At 34.8% G+C, this 21,040-nt stretch overlaps 1 pseudogene across 1 annotated transcript; it reads left to right on the top strand.

Annotated features, from left to right (window-relative positions):
* The first annotated feature begins 289 nt into the window (after positions 1–289).
* Positions 290–979, top strand: LOC308616178 (GTP-binding nuclear protein Ran-like; annotated as a pseudogene). The gene has a single exon. The product of its transcript is annotated as a GTP-binding nuclear protein Ran-like (transcript).
* The last annotated feature ends 20,061 nt before the right edge of the window (positions 980–21,040 follow it).

Genomic DNA, 21,040 nt, shown 5'->3' with positions numbered 1-21,040 from the left:
TGTGTTAGATAAATACTGTTTACTTGGAGTTCACATTTTCATTTAGATATTTTTCTCCTTTTTGGATATTAAAATATTCACTACATTTGAATATATAAAATTAATATAACAATGAAAATATAACCTGACAAATAAATATTTGTCTGTTTTTAATGTATGATACCAGTGCCTGCCTATGACTGAAAAGATGAAATAATGTAACATATAGCCACAGATATGAAAGGTAATAAAATCATGTAAAATAATATGATGTGCAACTTTGGACAAATGCATTTTAAAAACTAAGCAAATGGAGCCCTCAGTCAGACAAGCACAGAGATGCTTCTGGAAGTAGCATGACCATGGCTGCCCAAGTAGAACCCCAATTTCAGTTCAAACTTGTATTGGTTGGGGATGGTGGTACTGGTGGTACATTTGTGAAACATCATCTGACTGGTGAATTTTAGAAGTATGTAGCTACCTTGGGTGTTGAAGTCCATCCCCTTGTGTTCCATACCAACAGATGACCTATTAAGTCCAATGTATGGGATACAGATGGTCAGGAGAAATTTGGTGGATTGAGAGATGGCTATTATATCCAAGCTCAGTGTGCCATTATAATGTTTGATGTAACATCGAGAGTTACTTAAAAGAACATGCCTAACTGGCATAGAGACCTGGCATAGAGATCACATCCCCATCATGTTGTGTGACAGCAAAGTGGATATTAAGGACAGAAAGGTTAAGGCAAAGTCAGTTGTCTTCCACTGAAAGAAGAATCTTCAGTACTATGACATTTCTGCCAAAAGTAACTACAACTTTGAAAAGCTTCCTCTGGCTTGCTAGAAAACAGTTCTGAGACCTTAACTTGGAGTTTGTCACCATGCCTGCTTTTGCCCTGCCAGAAGTGGTCATGGACCCAGCGTTGACAGCACAGTACAAGAATGATCTAGAGGTTTCTCAGACAACTGCCCTCCCGGATGAAGATGATGACCTGTGAGAAAGTGAAACTGGAGCCTAGCATCAGAAGTCTAGTTTTATAGGCAACTGTCCTGTGATGTCAGTGGTACAGCGTGTTTGCCTCTTTATTATATAGCTAAGCAGAGCATATGCTTAATCTTTGGGATGCTGAAGGAGATGAATGGGCTTCGGAGTGAATGTGGCAGTTAAAGATAAAAAAAACCTTCATTTTTTTGTACCTACATATTTAAGTGTTTTGGAACACAGTTATTTCCTCCTTGAGTTTCATATGTAAGACTGCTACAGTCACATCACAATATTCAGTGGTGGAATCTTGTTTGTTACTGTTATTCCCATTTCTTTCCATTTAGAATCAGAATAAAGTTGTATTTCAAATATCTAAAAAAAAAACTAAGCAAATGGATGTTTTTATAGTGAAGCATAAATTAACAAAATTGACAAGGGACAGTTTCGATTTTATTTAAAATGTTCCATAACATAGAAAATATAAAAAAATCTTATCCAATCATCTTACCGGGTTATCGTAACAGCACAAAGAACATTATAGATAAATTTTATTTTGAAGAAATGACAAAATATAAATAAAATATTAGAAAATCAAGCCATTCAGTAGTACTTAAATCAAAATGAATCAGGACAAACAGGGTTTATTCTACAAATCTATCAGCATTATTTATTATTTTTTCTGTGTTTTAGAAAAGTTTGACTTGTTCAGTAAACACTTGGAGAGTTATAAAAGTAAATGAGATATAATCCCAGTTTAGGTTAAAAGTGAAAGATCTAAATATGCAATGATACAGAGAAAATTAACTAGGTTTTATTTATAAAAGATTAAAGCATTTGGAAATGTAAGTGAAAATCAGAAGTATCAATGTAAACTCAGGACCAAAAAGAAGAAAATGTTATATGTGTTGTCAAAATGTGAATGATGGAAGTTTCATATCTGTCCTCTCAAACTATTTTCTATGAGTTGCCAGATTTTTTTAATTTAAATATGAGCTCACAAATTTTTATCTCCAACATTATTTCTAAATTAAAATAAAATTACAGACTGTTTCAGAGCAGCTGCTTCCATGCTGTTGCAAGAAATTTCCTTCTGCGATAACATCTTTCCATTAACCATTTTTATTCCTGCGTCATTAATAATGAGGGGAGAGTTATGAGTTTAAGTTAAAAAAACGGTTGTGTGGAGGGCTTCCCTGGTGGCACAGTGGTTGAGTCTGCCTGCGATGCAGGGGACACGGGTTCGTGCCCCAGTACGGGAAGATTCCACATGCCGCGGAGTGGCTGGGTCCGTGAGCCATGGCCACTGAGCCTGCGCTCCTCAACGGGAGAGGCCACAACAGTGAGAGGCCCACGTACTGCAAACAAACAAACAAACAAACAAAAAACTGTTGTGTGGATTCATGTCTGATTTACTGAAGGGAGAGAGCCAAAATAGTGGGTAATTGTAACACTTAATGGAAGGTAGTAAGCTTGGTTATTTCATAGGCAAGAGTCCCTTCATCTCTATTTTTGGAAAATTGAAAATGGGTCTCTGCTCTGAGTTTACTCTGGAGAGCTATAATCCCACCACTAAAGCGTTCTAGGCTCAAGGTAGGTTTTACTTGCCACTATGCTTAGAGCGTCACTTCCCTCTGAATTGATTCTGTGCCTCCCACAAGCCAAAGTTTCATCCCTATTATTTTTGTGCAATTGCAAGACAATTTCCAGAAAACCTGTGCTGTTTGCCTGATCTGCCCCAGTTATTTCCCAAGATGCCAATTACTGTTTTTGTTAGTACTCTGTTTATGTAGCTTCATGATTTAGCCAGTGCCATTTTCTCCATAAGCCCTGTGATTGTTGGTGGTGATTTTACAGAATGCAAGATCTTTCAGGAACATGTGCATTATATTCAAACAGATATGCCTGCACTGAAGATAGTGCCAGAACACTTTGTTCCAGAAAGCAAAAAGGCTTTCAAAAATAGAAGTATCTAAATGTTAAAGGAGTTAAGGTTAATAGGAACCCTATTGACTAGGCAGTGGTAATGGACAGCAAGAGAGATTAAAAATTCAAATTATTGGTTTTATATATTATTATTATATAATAATAACCATTATTGGTGTATATATATATATATATATATGATTATTCCATAATATTAAACATTTGTCTGTATAAAAACTGTGGTTTACTAATTTTTTACCACTCAAAAATAGAGAAGGATAAATAAAGGGAACTGTGAATAAGCCAAACTATTCTGGTAAAAGTAGGACGTACACTAGTAACAGAAATGCTTATCAGCTCCAGTTTTTACAGAATGGTCAGGTAGAAAGCATTCTCCAAATCTGATGAAGGATAGTAGCTTGATCTACTGCTTAGAGAAAACCAGACTGCATACCCAATCTCTGAATTCCTAGGATATATAAACTCTGGACCACACTGTAAAATATAGTATGTGATGCCACTTGATGTTTCTAAATATTTAAGGAACATGGGAGATAAAGAAAATTAAACTTGGTAGACATGGTTACACACAGAAAAAGCTTCAGGTTACAAGGAAATGCACAAGTTTAGAGGGTTATGTGACTTAGAAAATTAATATGATGTTTAAAAGTGGTCTAGAACAATGTTTAAATAAAGATTATTGAGACACCTTAGAAGGTACAATCAGGCCTCATAGTTCAATTAGAAGTCAATTGTTGACAAACCACAACCCATAACCTAAGCAGAGATAGTATGCTATTTTATTTCTAGTTCTGAGATTATGATTCTATCCTTGAAAAGTATGGGAAAAAGTATGAAGAAAATGAGAAAATGAATAAATTACATAATGCAATTCCTTTAAATTGTATAAGAGAAGAAATAAACTTTTATCATTATTTAATGATTTCTGTATTGTTATAGTATTTGAAGCACTTAGAAGTAGTCAACAAAATGATTTGTTGAAATAGTAAAATTAGTATAAGGAAATATGAAATTACTTTTCAAGATAACTATTATTATAAAAGTAAAAAAAGATATATCATGTATGTTTTTTAAGATCCTTAGAATAAATGTAATTACAATTAATAAGTTAAACATTAAACAAACTAAAATCATTAGTAACTATCTTTCTGCAACAAAATTCTCTTGGATAGGAAACTCGTTTAATAGTACACAATTTTCAGTTGCATTTATCTGTTTATATTACTGCTTTTTCTTTCTTCCTAGTGTTACCTTTTTCCTGTTTACTATTGGGTATTTCTGACCTACAGTAGGCACGTTGCTAAATATTTTTCAAGTAAAAGAAAGAAAGGAATTAAAGGAGAGAAACCAAGAAATTATTGAACTTTATCCCATACTTTCTTAGCATTGAATAAAATGTCTATAGACTTAAGTTAAAAAAAATCTCAGTAAAACAAATTGAAAAATAAACAAAGATATTGATGAGCCAGAATTTAAAATGTAGGGATAGATATATGCATGTATGGGCATATGATTCATGAAGAGTTTGCCATTTCAAGTAATTAAACAGCCTTGAAATAGTTGTTTATCCATACTGAAAGATGAAGTTTGGTCCTGACCACAAACCACCATAAATGTGTTTCAAATGGATTAAAAACCTGCAATCGAAAAATGAAAAAAAAAAAAAAAACCTTCAAAAATACAATTGAGCATATGGAAGAATATATTTACAGTGGCTTGTTTTTACAACTAATTTTTAATCAATGAAAAGATCCAGATGTGAAGACAAAAACTGACAGATTTTACTATATGGATTTGTTTGTGTACATCTGTTTATATTTGAAGACACCATAGAGGATGTACAAATATAAGTTTGAGAGAAAATATCCCTTATAATAAGAGATTTGTGTTCCTATATAGAGTTTCTACAAACTAATAAAAAAGTATGAGAATAGGGTATAAACAAATAATGACAGAAGATAAAGACAAATGACCAGAAATATTGTTTATGTCACTAACAAACATTAAAATTAATATATTGTTATAATTTTTATGTATCCATTTACAAAAGGTAAATTATTAAGAACATTTAGTAATAAATGAGAGTGTAAAGAAAACATTATTATCATGTACTGCAAGTAGATGTAAAAATTCATGGTCTTTTTAGAAAATATATTTCTTTTTTTTTTTTTTTTTAAAGATTTTTTTTTTTAATTAATTAATTAATTTATTTATTTATTTATTTATTTTTGCTGTGTTGGGTCTTCGTTTCTGTGCTAGGGCTTTCTCTAGTTGTGGCAAGCGGGGGCCACTCTTCATCGCAGTGCGCGGGCCTCTTGTTGTGGAGCACAGGCTCCAGACGCGCAGGCTCAGTCGTTGTGGCTCACGGGCCTAGTTGCTCCGCGGCATGTGGGATCCTCCCAGCCCAGGGCTCGAACCCGTGTCCCCTGCATTAGCAGGCAGACTCTCAACCACTGCGCCACCAGGGAAGCCCGAAAATATACTTCTTTTTATAAAAATTAAACATACATCACTGTTCTTCCTGAGTACCACTAAACAGAGTGACTTATACCATAGGCTACATTTAAACCTAGTTGTGAATTTAATAACAAAGATATTTTGGAATAGAAGTTAATTTTTTCCCTGATACTATATCTGATGATTTTCTTTACGACACTTAAAATTCACCAAGCACTATGTAGTTTCACAGACTCATGTCTTTATCTTTGAGAAAAAAAGTTAAGATTTTGAAAAATATAATTATGCTAATAATACATTTGAAACAAGGATGAACAAGCAATAACTGATGAAAAAGTATAAAATACTATATATTTTTTATTCAGAAAGAAAAATAAGTGCAATTTAGTGACCCACTCGCTTGGAAAGGGTGAGTTATTAGTGATGCAAAGGATTAGAAGCAAGCTAAGTGCTTAGGCAACAGATTTAGAAACAAACATTCAAGGAGGCAGTGGAAGTAAAATCCCATGAATAAAGAAACCATAAAACAAACAACAAATATTGCTTTTTGAGAAATGAAAGTCTCTTACTTAGTGTCAATAGTGCTATGCAAATTATAAACTAGCAGTAAATTTTCTTTATTAATTCAAATAGCAGAATAAAGCATGCTCTCTAATGGAGGAATAAAGCCCTCAGTGCTCAAGCATAAAGCACTCAGGGGCAAAGCGTTTTTCACTGGACAGGCTCACCCCAGAGTATGAGATAGAAATGATATCCATGCCAAATGAAAAGAAAAATCCTGTTTCAGAGTTAATGATCTTTCAACCTATGAACATTTGAGTCTCTCCTGCATGGCTAAACATTTTGTGCTGGATCATTAGATAGTACTTATATCAGTTCCCTTGACAATTTATTTCTACTATTTTTCTAATTTCATCAGAGGTCCTAAGACAACTCTAGCTGAAATTCTGATTGACCAGACGCTTCCTCTACAGAATCATATATAGCAAATGGTCTGATCCCATTTTCATTATCTATTTAGATGTTTTTATTGGTCATGTGTTTCAGGGTAGTCTATTCTTTCATATTAATTAAAAGCTGAAAGTAAATGGATGGCCTGCTACTCCTACTATCTGTGTGAGAATGGCTATGAAAAACTTGATGCTTATATTTTAGCACAGAGAGAAGTGAAAGCAACAGTATTCTTTTTGTGTGTGTGTGTGTGTGTGTGTGTGTGTGGTACACGGGCCTATCACTGTTGTGGCCTCTCCCATTGCAGAGCACAGGCTCCGGACGTGCAGGCCCAGCGGCCATGGCTCATGGGCCCAGCCGCTCTGTGGCATGTGGGATCTTCCTGGACCAGGGTACGAACCTGTGTCCCCTGCATCAGTAGGCAGACCCTCAACCACTGTGCCACCAGGGAAGCCCAGCAATGGTATTCTTAAAAGCCATACTTAAGAGTTTTTTTTTGTTTGTTTTTTTCTATGAATGTATAGGTAACTCATTTCAACTTAATTACTTAAAACAAAGATAACTTGTTGCTACCGTGAATATCTCTTTATAAGCATGAATTGTATCTCAAAAATAAATCATATAGAAAGCTCAATGATAAAACCATCATTGAGACAGAAAACAAGTTTTCAAATTTATTTTATAAATTTCTCAAAATCAGAGCCCTTCTGCATCCCAAATATTAACTCATGAGCTTAAATGTACAGAAACACACAAAAAAAATCAGACATAGGAACACAGAGTTCAAACCATATACATATATATATATATTATTATTATTATTATTATTTTGTGGTACGTGGAGCTCTCACTGTTGTGGCCTCTCCCCTTGTGGAACACAGGCTCCGGACGCACAGTCTCAGTGGCCATAACTCACGGGCCTAGCCACTTCGCGGCATGTGGGATCTTCCCAGACCAGGACACGAACCCACGTCCCCTGAATCGGCAGGCAGACTCTCAACCACTGCATCACCAGGGAAGCCCACCCCTATATGTTTTAATATGTGCATTTTAAAGAAAAAAAATCATATGAAGATTTCATTGTAGTTCACATTATATCATGTGCTTTCATCACTTACGTTCATCATCTACTAACTTCTTGATCTTCACCCATTTATTATGATTAATAGGCAAAACATTTTATGGTCATCTATATTTTATTGGAGATAAACTGTTAATTATCCATTCTATAAAAGTTTAGTAAACAGTTACTGTATGCAAGTCTTTATGTTAGGCATCAAAATTATTAAATACGTAGAGAACAGACACAAGGGTAGAAAACTTGCATTATTATTTCTTTTGAACTTTGTGCCATTTTTATAACTAAAATTTTTTCTATATGCTCTATGGATAGAGATTCCAAGAAGATGATTCATGTGACAGGGAAGAGGGTTTGGCAGATATTCAACTAAGTCAATATTTTCAGGGAGAAAAGTATGGGTAAAAACACCTTGATCGTAAGTGCTGACTGGTTCAGAGTCATATAAAGATCAAGGACTAGCACATTTAGAAATGTGGCATAAGCCAGAGTTTAGTATGATTCCTGTCCCTTGATGGCTTGTAAATTCAAAAAGATCATTCTGGCTGAATAGATTACAGTAAAGTGGTATCAACAGCCTGAGGAATCTGGCCAAACAACACTGAACATAAGCTACAGAGTGCTTTTGGCATTTGTTATTATTTAGCCAATATTGTCATTATAGGGGAAATTTTTAGGAAGCATTGATAGAATCTAGGCAAAATATCCCTGAGGTAGCAATAACATGGTTTTGGGGTAGAGAGGGCTAAATGTGAATTCTTTAAAGAGGAAAATGATCCAGAGTAACGTGATAGATGCAAGTGGTTTCTTGGGTAACAGGACAAAATAGGATCTGTAAAATATGCCCAAAACAAGTTAGGTTGCTTGAATTCATTCTGTGATTTACAAACTACTGCTTTTGTTAAATTTCAAAACTCTGAGTCAGAAAAGGGCAATGGTATTTAATTTATATGCCACCTCTGCTAATATTTTAGAATGTCATGTTTTGTAATTTCATACAGTCTTCCTGCTTTACAAAATCTTAAACAATATACAGCTTACTGCTTCCCTTCTGTAACTCCTAATCAAGTTAATTTCATTAGCCCAATTTATTATCTTCAAAATGAATGTAGCACTTTTAGATCAACAATTACTCTAAAGCAGATCTGAATCCCATTACCCCCTTTTTTTATTTCTTCTCTTGCTCTAGGACAGAAGGAACTTACAAATCTGATCTTATTGACTCACAACTCTGTTTTCTTGAAAGGATACAATCCTTAATACAGCTACTAGGATTTGAAAGAAAAGAAATAAGTAACACCACTTCTCTATTCAAGTTCTGAAACAATTGAGAAATAAGACAAAAAAGTAAGTGGAATGGAGAATTAAATAAGGCCTTGAATCCTGATGAAGCTCACATTGAGGGAAGTGGCATACATAATTTTATTGATTCTAAGATCCACATCATTTCACATTTTACCTTATCCAAAATTGATGTGCATGCATATACATTGCTGCTTTACAATTACTGTAGCTAGTTGACATTTACTGTATATTTGTTAGCTTATGCTTATTTTATTCTTCCAAATTCATTTATTAGATTTAGTCATTCATGAAGACTTAGGGGGAAATAAGTGAAGAATAGAAAAAGAAGCTACTTATGTACTTATCCCCACAATACTCACCTTCATTCTCTGTATGTGTTGTCTTTCATTCAGTAACTAAAATGCATGATGCATTCCATACATAATTAGAGTAACTGTCAATCATTCAACAACACACTCTGACATTGGCTTTGTCCCAAACACTCCACACTTGACATTATCAGTTTTGGCTGAAGACAGTGACTTCTGTGACACATTATTTAATTGATGTTCTTTAGTCAGCTTGTTAACATTTCAGGTTCCATTGGAACTACTGACCGTTTGCTTCTTCTCGAAATAGCCTCTGATTTTAATTTGTGTGGCAAATAACTTAATAGAGATTTCTAATCCCAGCTATGATGGAGTAATTTTGTTAGACCAAAATTCCTACCCAGAACATATAGGAAAGCAAATAAAATAAGAAGAAGGAGGAGAAGGAGAAGAAGAAAAGGAAGGGGAATTTTACTGAATGATAAGTCTATTGGAAAGCTGCTGTGGCAATCAAGATTTGATGAAACAAGATCCTGGATAGAAAGAAACCAAAGTAGAATGAGCCAATATTCACTTGCTCCAGTTTCTTCTTAGGGGTTAACTATTCTTTATATGGAGGGAGAATTTGAAAATCTGGGCAGCATTGCCCAGAGGCAGAGAAGTTGGAAGGGATTTCATCAATCTTCACTGGGATGGGAAAACACAGTTTTAGTATTTGGGGCCACGAAGGTATCCAGAATATGATGCAGTCAACATCCCAGAGTAAAGAGAGGTACAGAGATATGAGCAGGATAGGCCTATGTATGAAAAATAATAAATGCTTTCAATGATGCTTTTATCATCAAGAGTAAGTTAACCCTATAATCTGATAGGCAACAAGATTAAAAAAAGATTACATCATACTGACTAACGGGAGTGTAATAATCTTTGTATGATTATCTGGATTCTCTGGTACAATCGTAATTATATAAGAATAACAGATATTAGTATTGCTTTTATAATTTGGTTTCTTCTCCTTGGCAACTAATGAACTCAAATTTTTATTCCCTTAGCACTGTGAAAATGTCAAAAAAAAAAACCCAGTCTTCCTTTCAGATTCTTTTGTCTCTACTTTTAACATCTTGCCCTTGAGAGATTTGCAAAGTTATTGTTGTAAGGGCAAGAGACTGACCTTGGAAAAATAGAGTAGAAATTAAATATAAATTATTTTATTATTTTATGAAGTCTATTGTACTTAAATCAAAATCTATTGTTCCATAGCTAAAGGATTCTGTTCTGCCATTATTTGTTGAGTTCATCTTTAAAGGCCTTGTACAAGATATTTTTGGATATAAAGTATGTTAGACATTATTCCTATCATAGAACAACTAGACAAGTAAACAGGTATTTTTATTACTAGCTTGAGAATTCAAATGCTGCAAGAAAGGTCCTAAATAATTTTGTGAGTTCAGAGGAAGAAGTGCTTTCCATTTGTTGGTGAAAGTGATGATGGCGGTGGGACTAATAATATGATTTTTTAATCTGAAAAGGTCAATTTACAGAGGATTTTATTTGTTTTATTTGTTTTATTTGCTGGGGACTGAAATGAATTTTTCCATTTGGAAAAAAAAAGGTAATAACAAGTATTTTAGGCTGCAAGGAAAGAAATGAGAATGGATCAAATAGTGTGGGAGCATAATGTGCAGGAAATCAACCCTTGATATATTTGGCCTTAGTATATGGATCAAGGCAAAAAAATAAAAATAAAAAACAGGTTGTGTCAGGTCTTTGGTGACCTTGATTGTCTGGTTAAAGTTGTGGAAAATTTGCTGAGTTGTGAATTGTTCAAATGTGTTTTTAACTTCACTGTGCCTTTGAATATATATATATATTTTAGGAAAATTTTGATAGCACTTTCTTGAGGGAAGATTTTAGAAAGAAAAATCTGCTCTGTTAGTATTGGTACTGAGATAAGAAAATCACCCCCCCCCTGCAAAGCATTTGCATTGGGGATAGAAAGGAAAAATATAATAAAAGGCATATTATAGAGTCAGCATTGCTTAGAAACTGATTGATTGGATCAAAATGATATATGCAATGATAACTTGAAGAATTAGAGCCTAGATGACTTGAAGGTTTATGAAATTATTAAAGGCAATAAGGAATACAAGATTAGGGAAGATTTGGAATTAAATAATAAATTCAATCTGGCTCATTCAGAATATGACTATAGCTCCTAAAATGCAAAACACATGAATAGCACATTATACTTGCTGCTTGTGAACAAAGAGAAGATAGGCACTGAGTGATGACTGAGTGTGGTGTCACTGAGAATATACAATTTAATATTGCTGAGGGGGGGTTCCCAATACCATATTGCAGTAGATATAAATTAAAAAGATGGCCCAAAGTCCCGCCCACTCCTGTATGCATATATGTATGCAATGTGAGCTTGCTCCTACTTTCTTCAGAACATGGACTCTTTCTCTCTACCCCTCAGATTCAGAATTTGCCACGTGATTTGTACAGGCCAATAGACCATTAGCAGATATGATAAAACTGGAGACTTGAAACAAGGTTTTGAAGTATGACTTGCCATCTCTGTCTGCTGGAATTCCTGAGCCACCACATGAATAATCCAGGAACTTCTTTCTAAGCACCACATGGAAAATTAGACCAAGTCATTCCCTGGTGTTCCCTCTGAGTCCCCATGCACATCAGTGAGACCATGCTACGTTGTCAGCTTGTACGCAGCTGGCCCAGAGAAGATCTGCTCAGAGAAACATAAGCATTGTGAGAAATAATAAACATTGCTGTTTTAAACAAATATGTTTTGAGGTAACTAGTTTTTTCTCCTTCAACAAAACCAAAAATATGTGTCACTGATTTTGATACCAGGAATCAAGTGGAAAGTATTAGGCAAGGAATCTATTAAAAAAGACTAGAAAAATGGCAAACAAATTGTTAGCCAAAACTAAAGAAGTAGTGAGGAAATAGATAAAAAAGGTTGAAAAAAAGGACAGTTTACTTTATAGTAAAATATATGGCAAAAATATTGCTTACAATATCATAAAAGATGAAATATATACCTAGAAACCTTTCATGTTAAAAGTGTTACTTGACTTTTCCAGTATAGGTATGATAAGTTACTGCATGAGAGTATTGAGCTAAGGAAAGAACTGTTCAGTCTGAAAGCAGAATTTATATGAACTATATATGGCTCAGGATTTGCCATATATTTTTTAATAGATCTTTATTGGAGTATAATTGCTTCACAATAATGTGTTAGTTTCTGTTGTAAAACTAAGTGAATCAGCCATATGCATACATATATCCCCATATTCCCTCCTTCTTGAGCCTCCCTCCCACCCTCCCTATCCCACGTCTCTAGGTCATTGCAAAGCACCGAACAGATCTCCCTGTGCTATGCTGCTGCTTCCCACTAGCTATTTTACATTCAGTAATGTATATAGGTCGATGCTACTCTCACTTCATTCCATCTTCTCCCTCCCGCCTCGTGTCCTCAAGTCCATTCTCTATAGCTACATCTTTATTCCTGCCCTGCCACTAGGTTCATCTCAGTACCATTTTTTTTTTTTAGATTCCATATATATGCATTAGCCTACGGTATTTGTTTTTCTCTCTCTGACTTACATCACTTTGTATGACAGACTCTATGTCATCCACCTCACTACAAATAACTAAATTTCATTTCTTTCTGTGGCTGAGTAATATTCCATTGTACATAGGTGCCACATCTTTATCCATTCATCTGTTAACATTTAGGTTGGTTCCATGTCCTGGCTATTGTAAATAGTGTTGCAATGAAAACTGTGGTACATGCCTCTTTTTGAATTATGGTTTTCTCAGGGTATATCCACAGTAGTGCGATTGCTGGGTCATATGGTAGTTTTATTTTTAGTTTTTTAGGGAACCTCCATACTCTTCTCCACAGTGGTTGTATCAACTTACATTCCCACCAACAGTGCCAGAGAGTTCCTTTTTCACCACTCCCTTTCCAGCATTTATTGTTTCTAGATTTTTTGATCTAGAAAAAAAATACCTCATTGTAGCTTTGATTTGCGTTTCTCTAATAATTAGTGATGTTGAGCATCTTTTCATGTGCCTCTTGGCCATCTGTATGTCTTCTTTGGTGAAATGTCTATTTAGGTCTTCTGCCCATTTTTTAATTGAATTGTTTCTTTTTTTAATATTGAGCTCCATTAACGGTTTGTGTGTTTTGGAGATTAATGCTTTGTCCGTTGTTTCTTTTCCAAATATTTTCTCCCATTCTGAGGGTTGTCCTTTCATCTTGTTTATGGTTTCCTTTGCTGTGCAAAAGCTTTGAAGTTTAATTAGGTCCAATTTGTTTATTTTTGTTTTTATTTCCATTACTCTAGGAGGTGGGTCAAAGAAGATCTTGCTGTGGTATGAGAAAGAGTGTTTTTACTATGTTTTCCTCTAAGAGTTTTATGGTGTCTGGTCTTACATTTAGGTCTTTAATCCATTTGGAGTTTATTTTTGTTTATGGTGTAATAAAAGGAATACAAGCTGGAAAAGAAGAAGTAAAACTGTCACTGTTTGCAGATGACATGATACTATACATAGAAAATCCTAAAGATGCCACCAGAAATCTACTAGAACTAATCAATGAATTTGATAAAGTTGCAGGATACAAAATTAATGTACAGAAATCTCTGGCATTCCTATACACTAACAAGGAACAATCAGAAATTAAGGAAACAATCCCTTTTACCACTGCAACAAAAAGAATAAAATACCTAGAAATAAGCCTACCTAAGGAGACAAAAGACCTGTATGCAGAAAACTATAAGACACTGATGAAAGAAATCAATGATGACATAAACAGATGGAGAGATATACCATGTTGTTGGATTGGAAGAATCAATATTGTGAAAATGACTATACTACCCAAAGCAATCTACAGATTCACTACAATCCTTATCAAACTACCAAAGGCATTCTTCACAGAATTAGAACAAAAAAGTTTTCAATTTGTATGGAAACACAAAAGAACCCGAATAGCCAAAGCAATCTTGAGAAAGAAAAACGGAGCTGGAGGAATGAGGCTCCCTGACTTCAAACTATACTACAAAGCTACAGTAATCAAGACAGTATGGTACTAACACAAAAACAGAAATATAGAACAATGATACAGGATAGAAAGCCCAGAGATAAATCCACGCAGATATGGTCACCTAATTTACGACAAAGGAAGCAAGAACATACAATGGAAAACAGCATCTTCAATAAGTGGTGCTGGAGAACTGGACAGCTATATGTAAAACAATGAAATTATATGTTTGTTTTTATCTTTAGACTCTCTAGTAAGCAAAGTTTTCAAAGAAAAAAAATGTAGCTCATTAAACAACTAATGATGAATGTAACACACTTTGTTGAGACCTCTGAAAGATTTAAGATGTACAGAGCAGACAAGCTTAGCTAGACCCAAAAGCTTTTAAGAAACCTAAAGGGATTGGCCTGTAGTTATCAGCCATATGGTTCAAGTTAGAGAGAACTCAGTTTCATAAAAATGTGTGGATGTGTCTTTTGAAACAGGAGTGGACCCAAATACTATTCATAGAACACTTTAAATCTTTAAGAGAGTTGTACTGATGCATATAACAAACTTGGATTAAATGGTATTGAGATTATTTAAATTGCAAAATGGGATCTGGGCCACAGATTTCTATGAAAAGGGAGTTGGATTAAGTGTCATCCAACTTCAGTCATTGACTATTCTTATAAAAAGGGAATGTCATCTGAGAGGGCAGAGTCAAAGTTTCATCTGAGAGTAAAGCCAAAAACCAAAGAGAACAAGAAACTAGGAAACAAATCCCAGAAAAGAGAACACATGCTCAGCTGGATTCATAAATGGTTTTTGTACTTCCTTATTCTGATCAAAAGTATCTATTGCAATTACCTATTGCCTGTCTCAATTTTGCATGCTGGGTGTTTGGTAAATGAATGATTTTTTTTTAATTCACTGTGTTGGATCAAGAGGTAATGCACTTAAGAACTTGCACTCAGTTGGGTTTCATCTGTACCTGGGCCTAATGCAGTTCACAAGATTATGAACTTTGAACCTGATGCCTCAATTGAAAGATAATTCAGAGGTTCCTGGAATGCAACTGAACATGTTTTCTATGGGTGACTCAGATTAGGTTCCTGGGAAACATGCTATGAGAAGAAAGTTCCCTGAATGCAGTTTATTGATAAAAGTTCTCAGAGACAAATCTTTGAGTGAATGATGGAAGCAGGTTTGGGCAGAGGAAGAATCTGAACTCTAATGAAGTCACAAGAAAACCTTAACTAATATTATTGAGAACACTGGAACAGAGATGAATCTTCAAGTTGAAGGCAGGAAGGCCAAGTCTTTACACACAGCAGCAATAGGTAATTGAATGCAGCTTTCACAAGAGGAGAGAAGATATATAAAAGGAGGCAACTCCCTTAGTATGACAATTCCTGGGAAGGGGTTAACTTTTGAGTTTTATGCAGAATACTCTCTTATAGCTAGGGAAAAGATTCCTTTTGTCACTAGGGAGGATTAAAGGGACAGATGACATCATCCTCTAGAGTGAAGAATGTGACTTTTGTGACCAGAAGTTACGTGTCAGTAAATTGCAAAAAATACCCCAAAGTTTTCCTATCTCTGTTTGCACATCCACTTGAAATGTGCTTTTTTCATTCACCTATCTACAGTAAAGGTCTCTCTGACTTAAATCCGAAGTTGACCACGTTGCTTGTGTTGTTCAACGGTAATCTTAGTACACAGCAAAAAATGAGAATAAGAGACCACTTGGAGAGAGAACATGAAGGACCACATGGAAAGAGAGGTATAACCATCCCAGGCATTCCACTCATCTCAGCTAAGGCCAAAGACATGTAATGCCACTGTCTTAGACAATCAGCTCTCACTAAGCTGGCCCAGACCAGAACTGCCTGACCAATCACAATTCTTAAGAAATAATAAATCATTGTTGCATTAAGTCACTAAATTTTGGAAGAGTTTGCTATGCATCTAATTAACACACAGCTTTCAACTATGTTTTTGCAATTATTTCCTTTACTTCCTAGATTAGATATTAATATCTTTTTTTCTATGGTGCAGGTTTATAGAATATCTATAGGGTAGATTGATCACAGATCAAAAGTGGCTAATAAGAACCATTATAGGTGCAGTTAATTCATACTTTGGAAGAAAATACAAAAGATATAGTCATAACTTAGGTGGAAAATTAAAATGACTTCTTAGTAGCACAATCCATATTTGAAAACTATCTGTAATTGATTTGAAAGTAATTGCCCCTGTTATTCTATTGGTCCAAGAAATATAAATGGAATCCATGTCATCTTTTAAATATATACTTACCTCCTACTAATACCTTCCTCACAGGGAAAATAGGACCCTCAATATTAGTATGTTTACAAATAATAATCATTTGTCAAATGGACCTATAGAATTGTTTAGTCAGTGCATGCATTATGAGAAAATTACAGCAGGGCAAAGCAACAACATACATCTGTTTTCCTTTCTTCTCCATATTTAATATTTTAAAATACATTATTGATGTATATTTTCTTATATGTTCAGAAAAGTACATATCTTTATAGTGGTAAACAACTTAAAGAATATTGAGATGTATGGATATGCTAAAATTAGATTTTCATTTTTTATTTAATGTCAACATGATTGTCACCTCCAAATCTGAAGTCATGCTACCTTAACTCATATATTAAAAAAAAAACAGGTATTTATATTCATAACTTGGGCTCTTTCCTCACACATCAGACACACACATGTAATATTCTTCACTGATTAACCTACATATTTTGTCTTGAAATTAGATAATCTTTTACCAGAAACATCATCCTCTGTTTCATAGTTGTTATGAGAACCAAATATAGTGTACCATAATATTTGGGGAAAATCAGCAGTTTTTCTCATTAAGATATTTTCAGAATGAACTGAGGCCATAATAGTAATTTTAATTCTTTACTGAAATAGACATCAATGTGTTAAAATTTTTAAAATGACAGATTCCTTTTTCTATATATCATGCAAAGCAAAGGGAAATTTAGTTTAAAAATTACCTTAATATCATCTGTCCTTGAAACAAGGATGTCGAAAATACTCTCAGTTTTTCTCTTCATGTGGGGTCTCATCTATTCCATAAGTCCAGCTGCTGTGTTATCTTCAGGGACAAATTTATTTCAAAGAATATCATAAATAGAACATCATTTTTACTCCATATTTAATTGTGTAGGGTGCATACACATTTTGTCTTTGTATTAATCACCCATTGAACCATATTTTAATGAAATAATTATAGTATATATAGAAGCACCTCCAATTAAACTATAAAATATATCATCACTACATTTTAAATTCCTGGTATACATATTAAGGACCAGATGTAATGATTAGTAATTTATAAGTTTATCAACCAGAGTAATTCTTAGCTAAGAAATCACCCACCAAAAAATGACGTGGAGAATGCATAATCCTTGATATATGTTAAAATTTAAAGGTAAACTTTAATAAACCATGTACATTGTTCTGCAAAAAGGAATAACTTAAATTTTTAAATATTCAAAAAGTAATATAGTTTTATAGTTTTATGATATATATATAAAACCTATATTTTTAAAATGGAAACTAATTTTCTAAAACTGGGAAGTCTATATCCCTGACAGCTTTCCTTGTATGAAATCTGCTCTCTGAAATTAATGTAAATACTTGTGCTTTCTTATGATTAGTGTTAGCATGGTACACTTCCCTCCATTCATTTACTATTAATCTTTATGTATATTCGTATTTAAAGTGGATTTCTAGTAGATGAAGTAGAGTTGGGCTTGTGTTTTGATACACTCTGAAAATCTCTGATTTTTAATTGGTACATTTAGACCATTGACGTTCAAAGTGATTATTGATACAGCTGAATTGATATCTATTATATCCATTACTGTTGTTCTTTTGTGCCCTTATCCCTGTTTTTGTCTTCCACTATTTTTCTGCAATTCGTGGTTTTAATTAGCATTTTATATGATTCCATTTTCTTTCCTTAGCATATAGGTTGTACTTCTCTTTTTTACTTTTGTTAGTGATTGCCATATATATATATATATATGTATGTGTATATATATATATATATATATATATATATATATATATATATATCCATGTATAGCAAGTCCACTTTCAAAAAGCACTATACCATTTCCATTTCATGGGAAAAGTACCTTAGAATAGCAAAATAATATTAATTCCTCCCTCCCATCCTTTTGTCATTCATTTCATTTGTATATCATCACACGTCTATCAGATAGATAGATATACATAAAATATATATAATGTATATATAATATAAATATATATATACACATAAGCATACATAAATGAGTACATTGTATATTATAAATTTTAACAAATTTTTATCTGTTAGATCAATTAAGATTAACAGCGGGCTTCCCTGGTGGCGCAGTGGTTGAGAGTCCGCCTGCCGATGCAGGGGACATGGGTTCGTGCCCTGGTCCGGGAAGATCCCACATGCCGCGGAGCGGCTAGGCGCGTGAGCCATGGCCGCTGAGCCTGCACGTCCAGAGCCTGTACTCCGCAACGGGAGAGGCCACAGCAGTGAGAGGCCCGTGTACCACACACACACAAAAAAAATTAACAGCAATCAAGGTTTTTATTTTACCTTCACTTTTTCCTTCCTTTGATGCCCTTTTTTACCTTATGCAGATTTGAGTTTCTGACCTATATTATTTTTGTTCTCTCTAAATAACTTAACACTTTATACAACATTTTATGTAGGTCTACTACCAACAAAATCCCTCAATTCTTGTTTGGAAAGTCTTTATTTCTCTTACACTTTTGAAGGATAATTTCAAGTATACAGAATTCTAAGCTGGTGCTTATTTTTCCTCTCAACACCTTAAATACTTCATCCACTCTCTTTTTGCTCACACGATTTCTGAGTAGAAGTTAGATGCAATTTTTATCTTTGTTCCTCTATAGGTGAGGTGTTTTTCTTTTTTTCCTCTGTTTTTTTCAGAATTTTATGCTATGGTGTACTTATTTTGGTATTTATACTGCTTGGTGTTCTCTGAGCTTCCTGAATCCATTGTTTGGTGTCTAACATTAATTTGGGGAGCTTCTCAGTCATCATTGTTTCAAATATTTCTTCAGTTCCTTTCTCTTTTTTCCTTCTGTTATTCTTATTACATGTATGTTATACCTTTTGTAGTTGTCCCACTCTCCTTGGATACCTTGTATTCAAAGACTTGGGTAGTCTTTTTTCTCTTTGATTTTCAGTTTTACGGGATTCTCTTGATAAGCTCTCTGAGAACTAAAATATTGCCTGCCATATAAGTAAGCAAAGGATGTTGCAACCATCAAGCCATTACATAACAGTTGCCAGGATGGTGAGCCCTGAGGGGACTCAGGATGGAGACAGTGGGGCTGCCCACTGCCAGGCCCATCTAGCAGTCAGCCTCTGCAGCCACTGCCTTCCCCCCCCACACCATGGTGCACACTGAGGAAACTCAGGATGACAAAACACAGGATACCAGCCCTGGATAACTGAGGTGCATATCAAAGGAATAATTTCAGTGATCCTAGACTCTTGTATCTTCCCATACACAGAAGAGCGCTAAATTCCTTTACTTGAGATATCTGGTTTTCTCTTATTAACAGTAAACTTTTTATGTTCTGACTACCTTGTCTTTTGTTGCAAAAACTCCTATATATCCTGGCTCCTCCCCTTACATCATTGGAACAGTTTTCTCAGTGTTATCTGAGATGCTGTGTCTTGGGCTTGAAGTCCTCAGAAAGTCTGCCAAATAAAACATAACTCTCGAATTTTAGGTTGTGCATTTTTTTCAGTCAACATCTCTCACTCAGAGATTCTTTCCTCAGCAATGGCCAGTCTACTAATAAGCTCATCAAGTCATTCTTATTTCTGTTATGGTGTTTTGTTTTTTGCATCTGTCTTACATGTTATTTACTTTATCCATTAGAGCTGTTAACATATTAATCATAATTGTTTTAAATTCCTAGCCTGATAATTCCATCATCCCTGCCATGTATGGTTCTGATATGTTCTCTCTCTTTAAATTGTGGGGTTTTGTCTTTTGGTTTGCCTTATAAAATTGCTTCTTGATAATGAGACATGAGTAAGGAACTGCAATAAACAGGCCTTTAGTAATATAGTGGTTTCTTGTTGTGGGAGAGAAGACATTAAATAGTCCTGTGGTTACTTCTCAGTCTTCTAATGAGCCTATGCCTTTGAACTTCACAAGAGGTCCTCAGTTTTGCCCCTCTCCCACCCGCCTTTAGGTGAGACGGGATGGCTATAGTGTATGAGTATTTCCCTTCCCCATTTCCCTCAGGTCAGTTAGGCTTTGACAATATTACAGCAGGTTAGGCTCTGCTTAAATACCTTAGTCTGAGGTCAGGCCTTTTTAAAATGAACAAAGTGATCTGAGTATTTCAAAATGGTATTTTTCCCCCTCCCCCTACTGGGAGCATGAATTGATTTTTCTCAAATATTTACTCTAGGAATTTGGTTGGCCTTTTGGAAATAAATCTCACATTATTATCATGGCCCCCTGTATGACTGGATTCATCTGGTTAAACACCAAATTGTCAACACTGAGCCACCAGCAATTTATGAATTGCATTTGAGGTTTTCCTCTCCAGGCACTGCTTCCTGAGGCAGCTTCTGCTTGGGAGTCTCTGCTCTAGTAAGTTGTAACTCCCTGTATTTAATCCTGTCTATCTCTCCAATCTTAGAGGCGGTTTTGGCCCTGTGTCCTCTCTTTCTTAAGGATCTGTGGACAAAGAATGTTGCCTGCCATTTTAGCAAACAATAAATGTTGACTCCATCAAGCCATCAGCCACTGCAGCTACCCCAAAATAGTGCCCTGAGGGGAATTCAGGACTGAGAAAAATAGAATACTGGCCCTAGATAGTTAAGGTGCATATCAAAGGAATAATTTCAATGAGCCCAGACTCTTGCACCTT

Source organism: Mesoplodon bidens (assembly GCF_964165515.1).
Source record: "Mesoplodon bidens genome assembly, chromosome: 4".
Taxonomy (NCBI): domain Eukaryota; kingdom Metazoa; phylum Chordata; class Mammalia; order Artiodactyla; family Ziphiidae; genus Mesoplodon; species Mesoplodon bidens.
The sequence above is the reverse complement of the archived record's forward strand: the minus strand, read 5'-3'. Positions and strand labels throughout refer to the sequence as shown.